The sequence below is a fragment of the Bombina bombina genome, chromosome 1 (genome assembly GCF_027579735.1).
Source record: "Bombina bombina isolate aBomBom1 chromosome 1, aBomBom1.pri, whole genome shotgun sequence".
NCBI classification, from domain to species: domain Eukaryota; kingdom Metazoa; phylum Chordata; class Amphibia; order Anura; family Bombinatoridae; genus Bombina; species Bombina bombina.
Window position 1 is genome coordinate 586,275,114 of NC_069499.1, and position 19,425 is coordinate 586,294,538.

General features: G+C 40.5%; 1 protein-coding gene across 1 annotated transcript in view; it reads left to right on the plus strand.

The window, feature by feature from the left end:
• Positions 1-19,425, plus strand: part of IQCA1 (IQ motif containing with AAA domain 1) — a 356,514-nt gene that overhangs the window by 278,503 nt on the left and 58,586 nt on the right. The gene's annotated exons all lie outside the window — the stretch shown is intronic.

A 19,425-nucleotide genomic window follows, 5' to 3' on the forward strand; every position in this document is an offset into this window, starting at 1 on the left:
TGAGTGATGTCACAGGGTTGATAGGTGAAATGTTGACTTGTCCACCAACCCCCTGGTCTACAGTGAGCTGCTCATTGTGGGTCCACAGCCCTCCCCAGGTGAAATGTGAACTTGTCCACCAATCCCCAGGGTTGTAGATGCTGTAACTAATTCTGATTCTTGGTATCGTGCTCGCACTGCTTATGATAGGCTTGTCTGCTAGAAACAAGTTACAGCAGCTGAGGTAAGCCCAGTGGACGTAGGTGCTGAGTGAATTGATTCACATAGTCTGGGGAACAATATTCCACCATACAGCTTGTACAGGCAGTTTTTAGCACTTTAAGGCACTTTTGAAAAACAATCGCCTAGATTTAGTGTTCTGCGTTAGCTGTCAAAACCAGCGTTAGGTGCTCCTAACGCTGGTTTTGGCCGCCCGCTGGTATTTAGAGTCAGTCAGGAAAGGGTCTAACGCTCACTTTGCAGCCGCGACTTTTCCATACCGCAGATCCCTCTACGCCATTTGCGTAGCCTATCTTTTCAATGGGATCTTTCTAACGCCGGTATTTAGAGTCTTGGCTGAAGTGAGTGTTAGAAATCTAACGACAAGACTCCAGCCGCAGAGAAAAGCCAGGAGTTAAGAGCTTTCTGGGCTAACGCCGGTTCATAAAGATCTTAACTACTGTGCTCTAAAATACACTAACACCCATAAACTACCTATGTACCCCTAAACCGAGGCCCCCCCACATCGACGCCACTATAATAAATTTTTCTAACCCCTAATCTGCCGACCGCACACCGCCGCAACCTACGTTATCCCTATGTACCCCTAATCTGCTGTCCCTAACACCGCCGACCCCTATATTATATTTATTAACCCCTAATCTGCCGCCCCCAACGTCGCCGCCACCTACCTACAATTATTAACCCCTAATCTGCCGACCGGACCTCACCGCTACTCTAATAAAGTTATTAACCCCTAATCCGCCTCACTCCCACCTCAATAACCCTATAATAAATAGTATTAACCCCTAATCTGCCCTCCCTAACATCACCGACACCTAACTTCAAGTATTAACCCCTAATCTGCCGACCGGACCTCACCGCTACTCTATTAAATTTATTAACCCCTAAAGCTAAGTCTAACCCTAACACTAACACCCCCCTAAGTTAAATATAATTTTTATCTAACTAAATAAATTATTTCTTATTAAATAAATGAATCCTATTTAAAGCTAAATACTTACCTGTAAAATAAACCCTAATATAGCTACAATATAAATTATAATTATATTTTAGCTATTTTAGGATTTATATTTATTTTACAGGCAACTTTGTATTTATTTTAACCAGGTACAATAGCTATTAAATAGTTAAGAACTATTTAATAGCTACCTAGTTAAAATAATTACAAAATTACCTGTAAAATAAATCCTAACCTAAGTTACAATTAAACCTAAAGCTACACGATCAATAAATTAATTAACTAAAATACCTACAATTATCTACAATTAAACCTAACACTACACTATCAATAAATTAATTACATACAAATACCTACAATTAAATACAATTAAATAAACTAACTAAAGTACAAAAAATAAAAAAAGAACTAAGTTACAAAAAATAAAAAAATAATTTACAAACATTAGAAAAATATTACAACAATTTTAAGCTAATTACACCTACTCTAAGCCCCCTAATAAAATAACAAAGCCCCCCAAAATAAAAAAATGCCCTACCCTATTCTAAAATACAAATAGAAAAGCTCTTTTACCTTACCAGCCCTTAAAAGGGCTTTTGCGGGGCATGCCCCAAAGAATTCTGCTCTTTTGCCTGTAAAAAAAAACATACAATACCCCCCCCCCAACATTACAACCCACCACCCACATACCCCTAATCTAACCCAAACCCCCCTTAAATAAACCTAACACTAAGCCCCTGAAGATCTCCCTACCTTATCTTCACCACGCTGGGTATCACCAATCCGTCCAGAGGAGGCTCCGAAGTCTTCATCCAAGCCCAAGCGGGGGCTGAAGAGGTCCATCATCGGGCTGAAGAGGTCCATCATCGGGCTGAAGAGGTCCATCATCGGGCTGAAGAGATCCATCATCCGGCTGAAGAGATCCATCATCCGGCTGAAGAGATCCATCATCCGGCTGAAGAGGTCCATCATTGGGCTGAAGAGATCCATCATCGGGCTGAAGAGGTCCATCATCGGGCTGAAGAGGTCCATCATCGGGCTGAAGAGATCCATCATCCGGCTGAAGTCTTCTATCAAGCGGCATCTTCAATCTTCTTTCTTCCGGATCCATCTTCATCCCGCCAACGCGGAACATCCATCCTGGCCGACGACTTCCCGACGAATGACGGTTCCTTTAAATGACGTCATCCAAGATGGCGCCCCTCGAATTCCGATTGGCTGATAGGATTCTATCAGCCAATCGGAATTAAGGTAGGAAAATTCTGATTGGCTGATGGAATCAGCCAATCAGATTCAAGTTCAATACGATTGGCTGATCCAATCAGCCAATCATATTGAGCTCACATTCTATTGGCTGATCGGAACAGCCAATAGAATGCGATCTCAATCTGATTGGCTGATTCCAATCAAATTGGATGATGGATCTCTTCAGCCCGATGATGGACCTCTTCAGCCCGATGATGGACCTCTTCAGCCGGATGATGGATCTCTTCAGCCCGATGATGGATCTCTTCAGCCCGATGATAGATCTCTTCAGCCTGATGATGGACCTCTTCAGCCCCCGCTTGAGCTTGGATGAAGACTTTGGAGCCTCCTCTGGACGGATCGGTGATACCCGGCGTGGTGAAGATAAGGTAGGGAGATCTTCAGGGGCTTAGTGTTAGGTTTATTTAAGGGGGGTTTGGGTTAGATTAGGGGTATGTGGGTGGTGGGTTGTAATGTTGGGGGGGTATTGTATGGTTTTTTTTACAGGCAAAAGAGCAGAATTCTTTGGGGCATGCCCCGCAAAAGGCCCTTTTAAGGGCTGGTAAGGTGAAAGAGCTTTTCTATTTGTATTTTAGAATAGGGTAGGGCATTTTTTTTATTTTGGGGGGCTTTGTTATTTTATTAGGGGGCTTAGAGTAGGTGTAATTAGCTTAAAATTGTTGTAATATTTTTCTAATGTTTGTCAATTATTTTTTTATTTTTTGTAAACTTAGTTCTTTTTTATTTTTTGTACTTTAGTTAGTTTATTTAATTGTATTTAATTGTAGGTATTTGTATTTAATTAATTTATTGATAGTGTAGTGTTAGGTTTAATTGTAGATAATTGTAGGTATTTAATTTAATTAATTTATTGATAGTGTAGTGTTAGGTTTAATTGTAACTTAGGTTAGGATTTATTTTACAGGTAATTTTGTAATTATTTTAACTAGGTAGCTATTAAATAGTTATTAACTATTGCTATTGTACCTGGTTAAAATAAATACAAAGTTGCCTGTAAAATAAATATAAATCCTAAAATAGCTACAATATAATTATTATTTATATTGTAGCTATATTAGGGTTTATTTTACAGGTAAGTATTTAGCTTTAAATAGGATTAATTTTTTTAATAAGAGTTAATTTATTTCGTTAGATAAAAATTATATTTAACTTAGGGGGGTGTTAGTGTTAGGGTTAGACTTAGCTTTAGGGGTTAATAAATTTATTAAAGTAGCGGTGAGGTCCGGTCGGCAGATTAGGGGTTAATACTTGAAGTTAGATGTCGATGATGTTAGGGAGGGAAGATTAGGGGTTAATACTATTTATTATAGGGTTATTGAGGCGGGAGTGAGGCGGATTAGGGGTTAATAACTTTATTATATTAGCTGTGAGGTCCGGTCGGCAGATTAGGGGTTAATAAGTGTAGGTAGGTGGCGGCGACGTTGGGGGCGGCAGATTAGGGGTTAATAAATATAATATAGGGGTCGGCGGTGTTAGGGGCAGCAGATTAGGGGTACATAGGGATAACGTAGGTTGTGGCGGTGTACGGAGCGGCAGATTAGGGGTTAATAATAATATGCAGGGGTTAGCGATAGCGGGGGCAGCAGATTAGGGGTTAATAAGTGTAAGGTTAGGGGTGTTTAGACTCTGGGTACATGTTAGGGTGTTAGGTGCAGACTTAGGAAGTGTTTCCCCATAGGAAACAATGGGGCTGCGTTAGGAGCTGAACGCTGCTTTTTTGCAGGTGTTAGGTTTTTTTCCAGCTCAAAATGCCCAATTGTTTCCTATGGGGGAATCGTGCACGAGCACGTTTTTGGAGCTGGCCGCGTCCGTAAGCACCGCTGGTATTGTGAGTTGCAGTGGCGGTAAATTATGCTCTACGCTCCCTTTTTGGAGCCTAACGCAGCCCTTCTGTGAACTCTAAATACCAGCGGTATTTAAAAGGTGCGGGGGGAAAAAAGCACTCGTAGCTAACGCACCCCTTTGGCTGCAGAACTCTAAATCTAGCAGATTGTTTTTTTTTAGGTTATTATTGCATTAACTTTTTTTTAACTTAACTTGGAGCGCTCAGATTTTTCTTGTGCATTATGCGCTAAATTTCTGTTGGTTACCTTTGGATTCTAGCTTTTATCACTTACCGGTATCACAAGTGCGCTATGGGTTAATCAGTTTTTTTTTTGTTTTTTTTGTTTTTTTTTAAATGTATTTTTTATTGGAGGTAAAATTATGAACAAAAATTCAGAGATACAATACATACCAGCCGTATGAAGTTTAACACAACAAAGTCTTATCCAATCAGACATAACAGAAAAAATACAGTCCTAAACAACTTGAACTTTCTGTGTCAGATAGAATGTTACAATTCCTCTCTATCTGGATGTCTTATCTGTTACCTCCAATCTATTTCCTCTTTTATACTAATTTTTATTCAGTTTTGAGTTTGCAACATAAACAGTAATCAACAATTCTTAGGAGAAATACATATACAAAAAATAAGAAAGAGAGGAGGTCTCCTATTAACACATAGATAATTAAAAGCACAGACTTTTTTAAACCAAGTTTCAGTTTAACCGTTTTCTATCCGACCTCTGCGGGGAGAGGGGGATGGGGGAGGCGACACAAAGGAAGAGCGAGAGAAAGAGGGAGAGAGAGAGGGGGAGAGAGAGACAGAGGAGGAAAAAAAAAAAAGAAAAGGGGGAAAGCCTTTCTTACCAGCGTCCTAATAAGACTGTCTCTGTATTTCTAAGGGGGTATATTAAGTTATCTATTTCTCTCTGAGGGAAGATTTTGATGAATCTAGACCATTTCTGGAAAAAGAGAGTTATGTCTCTTTCGGAAGCCAGGGTTATGTCCAGCTGCTCGATGAGACATTGCTTTTTCATGTAATTTTTAACTTCTGATATACTCGGGATTGAAGTGTTTCGCCATTTATTAAAAATTAAATTCCTTGCAGCCAGGATTGTCATATTTATTATTTTTTTAGAGCTATGAGTGGACGGGGGTTCAACAAAAAAAATTACTTCTGCCAAGGAGAGAGAGAAAGGCGAAATTTTCAGCACCCTAGTGAGCCAAAATTCTAATTTCCTCCAAAACTGCATTAATCGGGGACAAGTCCATATCATATGAGCTAAGTCCGCCGCTGGAAGGGAACATTTTGGGCACATATTAAAATTGGAGTTATGCCATTTAAATCCTTTGAGCGGGGTATAATAAGTTCTATACAATAGCTTGATATGTGATTCCCTCCAGCTAGCAGACAAGGTAGTTTGTGTTATTGTGGCTATAGACTTTTCAACCTGGTTGGGGTCTATGTCTAGATCTTGCGATAGTAAATTCCATTTTTGCGTTATGTATTCCAGATTAGATTCACCTTTCTGGCTGACCAGCAAATTGTACCACGTTGAGATGGAGAATAGGTTATTTTTAACCAGAATAGGCCAGTTATCTAGTTTCCCCCAAGACCAGGACCAGCCATATTTACTAATAAGGGAGAAAAGATAATGCCTAGCCTGTAGGTACGCAAAGAAGTCTTTGTTACTTAGTTCGAATTCCTGTTTTAAGGTCTCAAAAGTTTTAATTAAGCAGGCCTCCTGATTTATAAATTGTGTGAGATAAGTCAATCCGAGGCTATTCCATCTCTGGAAGACCTGCGATTGGGTACCTCTTTGGAATTCCGGGTTGCCACATAATCCTTGAAATCTCGGAATAGATAGGTCTATGTCTAATTTATGTCCTAATTTTCTCCAAGCTTGTAAAATTGTGTATATGGAACTCAGGGATTTCACTTCCTTAGGAATCAAATGTAATGGGCAATGGATTAACGCTGTAGGCTTATACGGATATAATATGTTCATTTCAAGACTGTTATTCGTGAAATAATTCTTATTTAGTAGCCAATCTATCACAGTTCGAGCTAGGAAGACCAAGCTGTAACTACTAAGGTCTGGTAAAGCCATGCCACCGTATCTCCTGGGCAAATGCAGTCTAGAGATCGAAATTCGGGGCCTTTTGCATCTCCATAGGAAGTACCGAAGGGCCTTACACAGGCTCTTCCAGTCTTTAGTTTTCAAGATTACTGGTACATTTTGTAAAGGGAAGAGGATCTTGGGAAGAAGAACCATCTTGAAAAGAGCAATTCGACCCGTCAATGAGAGGGGGAAATTTTGCCAGTTCTTCATATACTCCTTTACCTTAAGTAGGACTGGAGAGATATTAAGATCATACCACTCTCGTGGATTGGGGGAAACATTAATGCCTAAATATCTGAAGTGAGATTTAACCTCATTGAAAGGTAAGTCAGTCATAGATGTCTCACTTTTCCTAATCCACATTAATTCTGATTTGGTCAAATTAATTTTATAACCCGAGAAGGCTCCAAAAGAATTTGTAATCGAGAGTAATTTGGGGATATTGGATCTGGTATTTGAGACATAGACCAGTACATCATCGGCATACAGAGCAATTTTTTGTTCCATTGACCCTATCTTAATACCTTGGAGATCTTTTCTTATTTTAAGGGCAAGAGGCTCAATGGCTAGGTCAAAGAGCAGAGGAGATAAGGGGCAACCTTGTCTGGTGCCCCTTTGAAGTTTAATTGGACCAGATTCTAGCTGATTAATAGAGAGCTTGGTAGAAGAGTTTTCACAGATATTTTTAATAAAATATACAAAGTTATCCTTAAAACCGAAGGATAGCAAGGAAGACAAAATATGCCGATGATGTACTGAGTCAAACGCCTTCTCTGCGTCCAAGGCTACCACCGCTAGATCTACTTGATCTTGAGATGGTGTTTCCACAGAGTTATTAAAGTGGTCAAGGATCAGAAAGAGTTCTCTGATTTTAGCTGTTAAGTTGCGTTTGTTTAGAAACCCCGCCTGGTCCTCCTTAATGAGAGGCCCAATCTCACTCTGTAGTCTTTTAGCTAGGATCGAGGTCAATAGCTTGTAATCAGAGTTTAGTAATGCTATGGGCCGATAGGCCTCCTTTTTTAAAGGATTTTTACCTTGCTTTAAGATCAATGAGGTCGTAGAGGCAGAGAAGGATATAGGAATAGAGTTCCTTTCTATGTAGAAATAATTAAAGAGTGTTTTTAAGTGTGGGGTAACAGTCGATGCCAGTAACTTATAAAACTCATTGGGCAATGAGTCCGGCCCAGGAGCTTTGTCTAGTCGAAGTTCCTTAATGGTTTGAAGGATCTCTTGATCCGATATAGGGGTGTTAATTTTATTTACTGCCTCTTCCGTAAGAACTGGGTGGTCCAGGCCTTCCCAGAAACCTCTTGAAGCTACCATATCAGATTCCCTAAAGGAATAAATTCCCTTATAGTAATCTGAGAAAGTCTCTAATATTTCTTTCGGATCCGTGATCAAAGAGTCAGATTCTAGCAGTGAGTCAATTGAAGAATTCCCTTGTACGTTCTTATATAGACTAGCCAAGAGTTTACCGGCCTTGTCCCCATGACGATAGAACTTTGCTTTAGATCTTAAGTCGGCTTGGACCGAATTGTGGATCAGTAAGGTATCTCTCTCTCTCTTGGCATTAGAATATTGTCTCCAATTCAGAGGGGTGGGATGGGATAAATATCTGTTATAAGAATTGGTCAAGGCTTTGAATGCTTGATTTTGTCTAAGATTGGTTTTCTTTTTTAGTTTGACCATATATGCAATAATCTCGCCCCTCATTACGGCTTTACCCGCTTCCCATAAAGAAATTGGATTATTGACTGAGCCCAAGTTTAAAGAGAAAAATTCGTTCATTTTATTCATTAGCCAGTTTTTAAACTTTAAATTGCATAATAAAAATTTTGGGAAAAAAAACCGCCGTGAGGGGTGCATTTTACCACAGATAGGGATCTCTAATAGAATTGGAGCATGGTCTGAAATGGTTATTTGTGCAATCTTAGTAGTAGAGCCTATCTTTATAACTTTGTCACTAACTAGAAATAAATCTATTCTTGAGAGAGAGTTGGCGTTTCTAGCCTTGCACGTATAGTCTCTTTGATCTGGATGTTGTAATCTCCATAAGTCTTTAAGAGCCAAGTTACTCTCTAAGGTTCTAAACATTCTGGCCTCTAGCTTATCTCTCTTAGATTGCGAACAAGTATTTTTTTTCCCCCTATGCCTGTCAATGGGTATTCGAGGTACCATATTGAAGTCCCCTGCTAAAATGACAATCCCTTCCCCCATTTGTAAAATATTAGTTTGGACTAAGTCCCAAAATTTAGAGTCAAAGTTGTTGGGGGCATAGATATTGCAGAGTATATAGACAGAATTTGCCAATTTGATCTTTAAAATTAGAATTCTACTATTTGGGTCAAGATATTTTGCTAATATTTCGTAGGATAATCTCTTCCCCAATAAAATAGCCACTCCCCGCTTCCTACCAATGCTGGGTACATAGAATACCTCTTTCACCCATGAGGTTTTTAATTTAGTCGATTCATCTGCATTAAGATGGGTCTCTTGTATGAAAGATATATCGGTGTTATGTTTCCTCAGCTGCGAAATTATAGCCTTGCGTTTTATTGGGGAGGAGATGCCCCCAACATTCCAGGACGTTAAGATGAATTTACCTCTTTTAGACATCGCTTAAAAAGAAGAGTTGAGGATAGGGAAAAATAATTAACATGTAAACAAATAATAACACGAGAAATTTAAAGGAGAGAGAAGAAAAAAGAGAAGAAAGGAGAAAGAGAAAAAAAAAAAAAAAAAAAAAAGGGAAAATAAATGTGTTGCCTCCCCATCCTCATCCCCAGAAAGGTAATTCTCCTTAAGATTTAATACAAAAAAAGAAAAAAAAACAGAACCAATCATTTTTATTTATCAGAGATATGAGTAAGTGTACTTTTTAGACTACTAATAAGCCTGTTATCCTATTTAACAACTTTCTCCATAAAAAACTTTTCTGCCTCCGCAGCGGTCTCATAAAAATATGTGTGGCCCTGAAATTCTATTTTAAGTTTGGCCGGGTATAATACAGTAGCAGAAATGCCTTCTTTAATTAGTCTGCCGCATATTGGGGTGAGTTCTCTTCTTTTCAGAGAGGTGGCATATGCGAAGTCTTGAAAGATTGATATTTTAGTCCCGTCCAGAAGCACAGGCAAATTCTTACGTGATAATTGCATGATTCTAAGCTTATCTTGGTAGCTCAAATATCGTGCAATTATAGGTCTGGGCCTAGCTTTGTTTCCTTCTACGTCCCTTATTCTCCCTAGTCTATGGGCTCTCTCTATTACCAGGGGTAGCAACTCTTGTGGGAAGTTTAGTAGCTTAGGGAGAGATTCAGCTGCAAATTTCTGAAGATCTAAATAATCTGAAGTTTCAGGGACCCCTATTATCCTGACATTATTCCTTCTTGATCGATTTTCTAGATCTTCGATCTTGTTCTGTTTTCCCTGATAGAACTAGTATTTGCCTGTATTTTAGTGCTTTGAACTGATGTGAGATCTTCGAGGTCAGAGACTCTTTGTTCTGCTTCTTCGATTCTCATCGTAAATTGTTTAACCTCATTAGCGAGCAAGTTAAAATCTTGTTTTATTTCTATCCGAAGTAATTCAAATTTTGGGTTTAGAGCTTCCAAGATACTGTTCACTAGCCCTTGCGAGTCTGTGCCCATACTGAACCCTCTGGTAGAACTCGGTTCAGGGTGCAGTTCAACCGAGGTTTCTAACGGGGCTTTGTTCTTCCTATCCTTGGCTCTGGAAGCCATGGCCGGCGGAGTGCTTTTGTGAGTGGTTAGTGGATTTAGAAATCTATCCATAAATAAGTGCGGCTAAGGACTAAAGTGAGGAGTGAGTGGAAAAGGTAAAAAAAAAAAAAAAAAAAAGGGGGGGGGGGAAGACAGAACGGGGGAGAGGGAGAGAGAGAACCGAGCGGTCAATCCCCCCCTTCCTCCGTCTCCCTCCCCCCTGTGAGGGAGAAAAAGTGTGCTGTGAGTTAGGGTGATGATAACGCAGTGGGTTCAGGTGAATAAGTGTCTAAGTGAGGAAAGAAGGGGAGAAAAAAAAAAGGGGGGGGGGGAAGGGGGTGAAGAAAAAAGTGAGGGGTCCAAGAAAAATATAAAAAAGTGTTCTAGTGGTAAGTGTGAAGAAAAAAAGTGATCTAGGCCGACCAGGGTTATTCTCTCCCAGAAAATAAAGATTACTGCGTTTAAACTAGAGCAGAGCCCTCTATAGATTTAACGCACCTTTTGGACTATTAAGGTTTTCCCCAATGGGAACCTTCTAAGCTAAAATATCTCAGGTAGAGTACAGTGTGCACAAGGTAATATTAGCTTTGCCTATATTAGTTTTAACCCTAAGGATGGCACTGACCTTCTAAGACATATAAGAGTGTTTGTTATTTAGAAAAAAAACATGAATTAATGATCACCCTCAATTTAAGACATAGTGATCAACCTCAGAATACATGTATGAGAGCAGAGATAAAGGGAATAGGAGGGTTATATCCTCATATACTTTCAGTGTAGTTTTAACTGTTCGTGTTTCAGAGCTATTAACTGAATCAGTATATCAGAACACAACGCCCGTACTCCAATACTAAGTAATTCAAGCAACGAAAAACAAAACAAAGAAACAATAGTTTAAGAACATGCTTATCTTAGCAAAGCTATATCATGTTGTCATTGTGTCTTAAGGAATAGAAATTTAAGAGGATTAACTCTCCCTGGGCCGTGTCCAAAAAGCTTGTCCAGTTATTTAAACAGAATCATGTTCCTCATAAGTTTGCAGATAGTGCTGCAAAGACCCAGATCGCTTTTTTTTTTTTTTAGGGGAAAAGCTTTAACTTTGGGGCAGAGAAATTTTTTTTTTTTTTTTTTTTCCCAAAAGAATCCAAACCTTCGGATACTGAAACCCAGTAGAGACAGGCCTTGGATCAAAACAAAAAGTTTTTTTTTTTTTTTTTAAAGGGGAGTTTTGCAGAAATACCCCCTTGAGATCGCCTGCAGGTTGAAGAAATATGAACAGGTAACTGGGGCCACAGTTTGTGCCTGTTTATAGTTCCATCCAGTTTCTGCCTTTTTAGCTTAGTATTAGCTGCTTAACAGGGAAACACAGAAAAGTCATCAATCCTTTAGATGCCTTTACAGTCAGACTCGCTCACAAGGTGCACATATATAGAATGAGATAAGAGAGCAGGCTTATTACTGTTCTGCACTCACCCCTCTTCGAGGATACCACCTTCAATGATGGCCGTTAGATCTTGTGTGCTTGTGAACGTTGATCACAGGTGGCCGGCTCTTCATCAAAAGGGGCAAGTGACAATAGCGATTCTGCTCCTTTTCCTCCGAAGCCCCAGGTAAAGTGTAGTGGTGGTGGAGGAGGGATCCTGAGCAGTGAGCTGGTAAGGAGACAGATACCTGCGGACCCGTCAGGCCCGCCGGTCCTGGCGGACCCAACCGCAAGGCGAGCGGGCGAGCGGGGATACTCCTGTACTGCAAACGGACCGTGCTGTGTTTGTTTCTGGTTTCCTCTCCCCCCGCGCAGCACCGGTGGGGGGGGAGGGATGAAGAGAGTTGCTCGATGTCCTCTAAATCGACAGGTGTCTTTGGGCTATCTACCCCCTCTCACGCAGCTTCGGTGGGAGAGGGGGGACTGCCAATAAGGTGGTGGAGCTCAGTGTAGCTCCTGCACGCGATGACCTGCATGGGGCTTCTGAGATAAGGTGTTTAAAACAGCACAGGTGATAGGCGCTGCGGGAATCCCTCAGGGCACGGTACACAGTTCGAGCCAGATGCAGGCGTCTTCCCCTCGGTTGCAGAGAGCCGTGGCGCGCGATGAATCACCGCCAATAGGTTACCTGCAGGGCACAGGTGCTTGCGTTTGCACAACCTGAACGCAGGCTCCTCCTCCGGAACTCCCCCCATGTGGGTTAATCAGTTTTAGTGCACTTTTTAGTACGCCCATCCTGTGCTATAATGCTTTTCTGTTCCTGTGCTGCTGTAACATCCAGTGTGTATGAATGTTCTCAGATCTTGTGGAGGCTTGACATTTGGGGTCATATTCTATGTAAGCCTTTTTGCTGTTTTTACGGTTTCAGGGGTTATTTGAACAGTACCTTATGGCAGCTCTAAGTTACCCATTTATGATAGGGGTGTTTCTCACTCCGAGGATTCTGTTCTGAGGATAGTCTCAGGACCCTGCCGCTGTGGCATAGGTTGTGTCCTTTCAGGCTTGGGCATATTCATTCATTATTGCAGGAAGTTTTAATTTCTTTAGAGGTAGAGGAAAATCCTGCTACAGTCAAGCAACCTGTGCAGTGGATTGATACATTTGTTAAGTCATCTCCAAAGTAGCCTTCCTCTTTTTCCTGTGCCTGATTCAGTTTCTGAAATTATTTCTCAGGAATCGCAGAAGCCTGGTATTCCTTTTCTTCCATTCTCCAAATCAAGTATATGTTTCCTCTCCAAGCTTTTTTTGCCCCAGGATAAGAAATCTAAGGGTAAGCATAGATCTGCAGGGTATTTCCGCAACTTTTATCAATCTAAGGGGCCCATTTATCAAGCTCCGAATGGAGCTGGAGGGCCCGTGTTTCTGGCTAGTCTTCAGACTCGCCAGAAACAGCAGTTATGAAGCAGTGGTCTAAAGACCGCTGCTTCATAACCTTGTCCGCCTGCTCTGATGAGGCGGACAAAGATCGCCACAATTCAACCCGATCGGGTTGATTGACACCCCCTGAAGTGTTCAACCAAATTGTAAGGCATTGGGGTCTGCCGGAGATAGAGCTCATGGCCTCCCATTTAAATAACAAACTGCATCAGTATTGTACCAGGTCTCAGGACACTCGGATAAGTCTGATAGATGCCCTAGAGGTTCCTTGGATGTTCAACATGGTTTAAATATTTCCTCTGTGTTGCTATTCAGGGTGATAGCCTGAATCAAGCAGGAACAAGCCTTAGCAATTCTGATTGCTGGCTTTGGAGGATTTGGTTTGCAGATATGGTGCAGATATCCTCATGCCCGCCTTGGAAGCTTTCTCTAATAAAGGTGCTTCTCTCCCAAGGCCCTTATCAAGATTCCAAATCCCTGAATCTGCATACATGGCGATTGAACGCTTCATTTTGTCTCAGAGAGGTTTTTCTGACAAGGTTATTGATACCTTGATTCAGGCTAAGATAAAGCTGTTCGCACTAGCTATTCTTTTCTTCCTAAAGTAGTATCCGCAGATACTATCAATCAGGCAATTGTGGTTCCTTCTTTTTGTCCAGCTCAAAAGAATTCTAAGGAGCTTCTTCTTTACAACCTTGATGTTTAAGATCTTTTAAATATTATGTGGAAGCCCCAAAAGATTTCAGACTTTGTTCTTCTCTTTGTTCATTCTTTTTGCCCTTGCAAGGGTCAGAAAGCTTTGGCTCTTTCTTTAGTAGCTTGGCTTAACTAGAGCAGTTGCTATTTCTTGGGCCTCTCGGTTTTATCTCTTTGATGTGTATGCTTTTTCTGAGGCTGCCTTTGGCAGGAAAGTTCTGTGGGCCCTAGTGCCTTCACTGTTTGTTCCCCCCTATTCACGGTGGTCTCTGTATTGATTCCCACATGTGATGGCTCATGGACTCTCGCCATCAGATGCAAGAAAACAAAATTTATGCTTAACTTAAATTCTTTCATGATGGTGGGAGTCCATGAGACCCACATTCTCTTTTTACTCAGGAGGCGGCAGTACTTGTTTTGCACTTATTTGCCCCGCTTTATCTTTTCAGCTTTTCTTTTTTTCTAATATTCTTAGCGATATGTATGACTGAGGATCATGGGAAGTGGAGAGAATTTAAAGCTCTGGTGTGTTGGGGTGTCTTTTGCCTCTTCCTTGTGGTCAGGAGGGGCATATTCCCACATGTGATGGCTCAAGGACTTTCATAAAAGACAATCAGATAAGCATAAATTTAGTTTTTACTTGTACATTGCCCCCTTTGTGCCTCCTCCCTAATAACTCCCTGCATCACAGTGGTAGAAGAGCTGCATAAAATGCTTCTCTTGGGTTTTAAAATTTGAGGCCATCGTTCTCTTGGTATCTTTATTTAAAAAAGCAAAAATGTAAGCTTAGGAGCCAGCCCATTTTTGGTTCAGCACCTGGGTAGTGCTTGCGGATTGTGGTGCCACCAATCAGAAAGTTCTACCCAGGTGCTGAACCAAAACTGGGCCAACTCCTAAGCTTACATTACTGCTTTTCTAATAAAGGTACAAAAAGAGGGAAGAAAAATTGATAATAGGAATAAATTAGAAAGTTGCTTAAAATTGCATGCTCTATCTGAATCATGAAAGAAAAACATTTGGTTTCATATCCCTTTAATTTCACCAATACTTTGCATTCATTCATCAGAATACTTTTTGGGTTTTCTATTTCAGCTGTCTTGACCTCTTGAAAACACATTTTGGTCAGGGCCTTGGTTGTTCACACTCGGCTAGATTACGAGTTTTTGTCGGTAATGCTGTGCGGTGCTAACGAGCCTTTTTTTCTCACCGCTCACTTAAGACAACGCTGGTATTACGAGCTTTCTGCAAGCCGGCGTTAGCCTCAGAAAAGTGAGCGTTGAGCAAAATTTAGCTCCACATCTCACCTCAATACCAGCGTTGCTTAAGTCAGCGGTGAGCTGGCTAAACGTGCTCGTGCACGATTTCCCCATAGGAAACAATGGGGCTGAGCCGGCTGAAAAAAAACCTAACACCTGCAAAAAAAGCAGCGTTCAGCTCCTAACGCAGCCCCATTGTTTCCTATGGGGAAATAAAAGTTATGTCTACACCTAACACCCTAACATGAACCCTGAGTCTAAACACCCCTAATCTTACACTTATTAACCCCTAATCTGCCGCCCCCAACGTCGCTGCCATCTACATTATAGTTATTAACCCCTAATCTTCCGCCCCCAATGTCGCCGCCACCTAACTTCACTTATTAACCCCTAATCTGCCGCCCCAAACGTCGCTGAACCCTACATTTTATTTATTAACCCCTAATCTGCCCCCCAACTATATTAAATTTATTAACCCCTAATCTACCGCCGCCAACTTCGCCGTCACTATAATAAATTTATTAACCTCTAAACCTAAGTCTAACCCTAACACCCCCCTAACTTAAATATAATTTAAATACATCTAAATAATATTGCTATTATTAAATAAATAATTACTATTTAAAACTAAATACTTACCTATAAAATAAACCCTAAGCTAGCTACAATATAACTAATAGTTACATTGTAGTCATCTTAGGGTTTATTTTTATTTTACAGGCAAGTTTGTATTTATTTTAACTAGGTACAATAGTTATTAAATAGTTATTAACTATTTAATAACTTCCTAGCTAAAAAAAATACAAAAGTACTTGTAAAATAAATCGTAACCTAAGTTACAATTACACCTAACACTACACTATCATTAAATTAATTACATAAACTAAGTACAATTAAATTTAATTAAATTAAATAAACTAAATTACGAAAAAAAACACTAAATTACAGAAAACGAAAAGAAAACAAAAAAAGAAATTACACATTTTTAAACTAATTACACCTACTCTAATCCCCCTAATAAAATTAAAAAAAGCCCTTAAGAAGGCTTTTTTTTTTAACATTTTTATTGAGGTTAAAATATCACATACAAAAAGTATCATATGGTTCTAATAATGCCACAATCAGAGGTACAGTAACAAAACATAATAAGAATCACAGAGTATTTGCGTCTGGTAAAACAACATGTATATCCCTCTGTTAGATTAATTTTAATAACAAATTATTTCCTCCCAGTGAAATAAATCAGCCACTCTTGGACTGCTGTCACCTAAACAAAATGAAGGAGGGTCATATAAGGGAAAAGGAATAAAAGGACCGCTTTTGGGCCCAATTGCAAAATTTAACAAGCATACTAATAATACTAATACTAAAGAGACCATCTTTACTGGTATCTCAACTGTTCAGATTTGGTGCAGGCATAAATACTCTAAGGTATCCCTAGTTTCTGCATCTATAGCTGAAAAATTAACTGTAGGAGACCTTGAGGGTGAAAAAATATTCTGTAAAGACTAGATCTACTTGTGAGTAGTCATCTATTAATGATAAAATGAGTGTCCAGCATGGGAGGACCAAGAGGAGCTGTCCCAGTTGTAAACAGCACTCTGTATAGATACAATGAAATGAAATAGGGTCGACCATATAGAACAAAAGGGTCACTCTTGGACCCAGAGTGTAACATGAGTTAGCAAACTATATCAACAACAAAAAACATTGCAACCGTCTGAACATTGAACTAGTCACACATTGAGAGAGAGATACTATATGGTTAATAATAGTAATAAGTCTACTGTGATTATGTATTGCAGTGAAGTTCACTTATGGCAGCATGTAGAAAAAGTAAAAAACCCATATCATTGATAAGAGGGTCTAGATTCTGTACTACTCAAGATATCATACAATTAATTAACCCTTACGATTTTTGGAAGTCTGTGGGAAGTAGGGTGTCCATGTTTATAATAATGTGAGATTAGACTTCTAGCTTCAGTGTCATGATCCGGTGTACATGTGCTCAGGACACAGACCCTCGGGGCAGTGGTAGGGATTTGAAGATACCGACCCCTGACCCGGGGAAGAGTATCCTGGACGTGGATAGATGATATTCTGTGATTCATAGTTGCTAGAAGTTATTGTAGAATAAATGGAGGGTGCAACATTTGTATACAATATATTCTGACTTCACTGTGACTTATAGTTAGTTAATAGAAGTAACTGCAGGATTCAATGAGAGAAAAAATATAGCAATGTGGAATGTTCAGGCTTCAGAGTAATCTAGTAAAAGATTGACACTTAGATGCAAACTAAGGTTTGTTGCAGGTTCACAGTACATAATATTATATAAAGCTGTATGTCAGAGTTTAAGCACAGGTACTTAGACAAGCTGCAAGTTTAGGCATTAATTACTGTTTGTGTATTTAGATGCAAACTTGGTTTGTTTCAGGTTCACAGTATATAATATTATAAAGAGCTGTATGTCAGTAATTAGCAGAGCAGCACAGGTGAAAGTTAAGTTTAAGGCATCAATTACTGTTTGAACATATATTGGAGAATCACATGAAAGCTTTTAATTGAACACATAGATGCAGAGTTCAGAATATGTTAACATATTTGCAGCAGGATATTTCAGCAATGACAACTTGTAGCAGAGAAATAGTTATAAAGTTCTGAGTAAGATGCTGTTGTAATTAGAGAGTGATGATAACCAAAAGTATGCTTGATTTATAATAAAGTTCTGAGTTTGTTAAGTAGCAGTGTCCAGGAAACAGAAAATGGAATTATTTGGATAGTTGCGATTTGATGATTTTAGGCATTGGAATAGAAAATGCTGTAGGTTGAAATAGTTGGTAAATTCATACAGGAAACAGTCACAGACCTCTGTTGTTCAGGATCACAACTTCAATGTTAATGCAAAGCATATTAGACCTGAGAAGGCTTAAAAAGAGGCTGAGGTAATCAGGTGCATGAATGATTAATCAGGCAGGCAAGCAAGCTGAATGTGAATACTGCCCAAATGCAGCAGTCAGAGAAGGAAGTCTTAAAGGGATAGTGACATTAGGCTGAGATATGTTACATTCAGGCTTGACGGCCATCATTGCTTAGACTGCACAAAATAGGACTCACCACTATAACACACATGGGATGGCTCGTGGTATAAAAAATCCCAAAGAGAAGGAGAATTACGGCCGGTCAGATCGTTACTATAACTGTGTGTCCAGGCAATTAAATTAATGTCAAACCCGGTGTAGTCCTTTTTTCGAGCACATACCGACTCTCAGACTGTTCTCATTGTAGTGGAAAGTCCCCAGGACACATTATCTTAGCTCCGGGTATGTGCACCTGTGATGTCCCGTTACTAACCGATTCCAGACCGGAGAACACAGGGGGCCAAGAGAGAAAGGCTCACAGCCTGGTAGATGTGCGAGTCAGCAGTTAAGGAAAGACATTGTAAGATGATGCATGGAGCTGTGTGTTCAGCTTGCGACTGCTGGGCGGCCCCTGTACTCATATCATGAATAGGGCTAAGATCTGTAAGACACAGCTGATTCTGCTCAAGCGTAACTCTCAGCTTGACCCGGGCGAACGCAGCCGCTGCTCCTGTAGAGGGTGGCGGCATAGCTCCCAACTCGAGGTCTCTGACAGCCACAGCAGGTAGCTCAATGCCATATATCGCGCTGCATCCAGCGTAAGTGTAGCGGGCTGGTGTATCGCGCCCTCGCCCCCCCTGTACTGACAGCCTTTGTGCGCTCAGTTGGAACCAGCAACTCTTGGATGTGGGTTTAGCAGAGATCTCCTTTCTTTCAGGATTCCCGCTCTGACCTCCATTTTCTGGTACAACTCCATGTTCACTCCGGAGCTCGGAGTCAGGTTGGACAACAGCTGTTACTTCCTGCGAGTCACATTCTCCCCAAATTATTTCCTCTTCAGCTTTAGGGGCGGCCATCAGTCTCTGTGGGGAGCTTGTTACTGTCTTAGTAGTTCAAACACTACCCCATTCTCTTGCCAGATGATCAGAGATAAGTTGGTAATTCAGTATTTTGGTAATAGCGGCTATTAGCGATGCTTCTCTAGCGTCCATTTTATTTCGATATGCTTGTAGGTTTCTCCCGGTATCTTAACTTGTGTTAATCAGTATGGTAGCTTGCAATGAAGAGCACTGGCCTCGCGACAATGGCGTGGCAATTGTGAGGACAAGTGAGGCCTTAATTACAGGGGAAGGCCTCAAATTGAAAAGTCCGGTACTGAGGGCTGGGGGGCCACACCACAATCCAAAAACCCCTGTCGGTTATGTCAGAGTGCCTTCAGTCAGCTTCTCCACTAGTTTGGATGGCTTGTCACCAAGATCTCAGATTAAATCTAGGTGAAAAGTGGTAGGAAGCTCAGGAGCTGAAGCTCAGTGCGACCATCAAGATGGCCGCTGCCCGGAAGTCCCCCTTAAGAAGGCCGTTTGCGGGGCATTGCCCCAAAGTAATCAGCTCTTTCACCTGTAAAAAAAAATACAATACCCC